The sequence below is a fragment of the Oreochromis niloticus genome, linkage group LG23, assembly GCF_001858045.2.
Source record: "Oreochromis niloticus isolate F11D_XX linkage group LG23, O_niloticus_UMD_NMBU, whole genome shotgun sequence".
Lineage (NCBI taxonomy): Eukaryota > Metazoa > Chordata > Actinopteri > Cichliformes > Cichlidae > Oreochromis > Oreochromis niloticus.
The window spans coordinates 17,051,475-17,053,942 of record NC_031986.2 but is presented as its reverse complement, the minus strand read 5'-3'; positions in this window follow the sequence as shown (position 1 = coordinate 17,053,942).

Here is a 2,468-nt window from a genome sequence, read left to right as displayed (position 1 = left end):
TTAAATCACAGAGTGAAGGCAAAGTTACGTTTTCCAGCCACTGTATTGTGGCTTCACCTTTCTTAAACAAAAAATATGCGATGTAATATTTCATGTGTTGTTGTTCCTTTGCAGTTGTATTTAACCCATTTGTTTTTAAATATTTTATGTCCTGTAATATAAAACCTGATGACTGAAAGCAGGTGTACTTTGTTTTTACCATGACTGTATATAATTATTCTTCCCCTCTTCCTGTTTCCTATGGCATGTGCACTTTAGCTCCACCATACCTCTCACTGCCCCTATACACACACACACACACACACACACACACACACACACACACACACACACACACACACGCTAAAACACATGTGCACCAATACATGCACATATCCACAGTAAAAGGAGAGAAGAGGAGTGACCTTGGTCCAGCCTGGGGGGCTTCAGCAGATGGAGAGAGGGGCAGAGGGCTCTGGCACATTAGTCTGGACCCCACACACACACACACACACACACACACACACACACACACACACACATACACACTCTTATGGACAAATGCTCAAGCTGGCGGGGTGACTTTGTGTGTGTCTCGGCAGGGCCAGCCTTTCGTTCCAGCACAATAGCTCTATTAAGGAAGGAAATCCATTCAGGAACATCCCAGTTTGGGAATGTCACTGTGCGCTGACATCGATATCAATGATGTTTCTTACCTTTGCCTTAATTTCCATAAAAAATTCATAAAAATAAGAATAACTGCAAAAAAAGAAATACCACAATTTCAACACTGTATGGAAGTGTAAAAGTTTTGACATCACCACACACACACACACACACACACACACACACACACACACACCGTTTATCTTCTGTTTATCTTGTTTCTTTTGAACACTAACATGCGCTCGCATGCAAAAATCTGTTGTTGTTTTCTTGTTTTATTCGTTAACAGATGTACATCAGAGAGCAAATAAAAGCCACCATTTCAAATCGTTTTGGTGACAGAAGAAATCATAAAAGGCCATTTGGTCTCGCTAATTTGCAGTATTTATGTGGGACAATTTCTTAGGAGCCTGAGCGAAGGGGGGAAAATGTGCGACTGCATATGTCCCTCCAGATTGGGACAGCGCATTAAAAAAACAGCAGCTAACGAGACGAGGAGGGAGGCGGTGTGGGGGAGGAGGAGCGAGCGGGAAGGACGGGGTAGGAGGGAACATTTGTGAGGCTACGACTCTTTGGAAGGGAAGTGCTGCCTGCCCACCTGTCTGCAAGGCTGCCAGCTGCACCACACGCACACACACAAATGCGCACATGCATATGGTTGGTGATGCGCACACAAAAAAAACGTTTTAATAGGCAAGGAAGAACGCATGAAGACAGTTTTAGCAAGTGTAACAAAGGCTTGATTGATCATATTCTGAAACTTTATATGCTTTGTAATGCACTGGAACAGGTTATTGGATGCAGCCTGCTTTAATTGTGATGGTGGGAAGTGGATTGAGTTTGACTTTGGTCATAAGGTCTGTGTTTTTGAGTTTGTCTTTGGTTAACCTTGTATTCAGAATTTTGAGGGAAGAGGGATCTGGAGCTTTTTATGCTTCTGAAGGCGGTCCATAAAAAACAGAACAAGTTAGTGAGACGCTAAAAAGATACAAGTGTGGTGGTCTGGCCTTGGAGTGGAGGAATTTGGTTCACCAGTAGTCAAAAATGATTCAAATGAAATTTTCCTCTGGTTATTGTTCAGACTCCACTGTAGTGGGCTTTCAGTTCCAGCTACAGCGCTGTGCAAAACTCTTGATTCACCCCTCATTTTGAAAACGGGAAACAGGCAGCAGAGATTTATCAAAACACGTGCAAACATACATGGAAATAAAGTATATAAGGCAAAAACACTTTTTGTTCTGTTCTCTGTCAACATGATCCCACACTGCTTCAACAGTGTTGAGGTCGGGGCTCTGGGGAGGCCAATTCACGACTGATAGTGTTCCTCAGTGTGTTTTTCTACTTCTACATGCATTACACATACATGAGCATATGCACATCTTGGCATTCAAAGATGTCTTTGACCATTTGTACTCGTGAGTGGCTTTCTGTGGTTCTTAAGCAGCAAACTCAGTGCTGCATGTGATATTTAAAGGCCTAAACTGGCCTGATCAGAGACCTTGTGCTACAATGTCAAACATCAGCTTCCATTATCCTGAGAGGACATTAGCACTCATGTGTTTCTCATGTTTAAGAGGACTAATTGCGCTCACTGCCTTCAAAGTAAGAGCGGGGCAGCAGAAAGGAAGTCATGCGGCGTGCGTGAAACTTGCAAAGAGCAGAGGTTGAATGTAAATATGGGTGATTATAGAGCCATTTATCTTATTAGAATTAGGGGGATAAACACAAAGGCAGACATACTTACAGTGTACACACTCATTAAGACACCCACACATAGGCATATACGCACAGATACGCACATGAACACACACACACACACACAC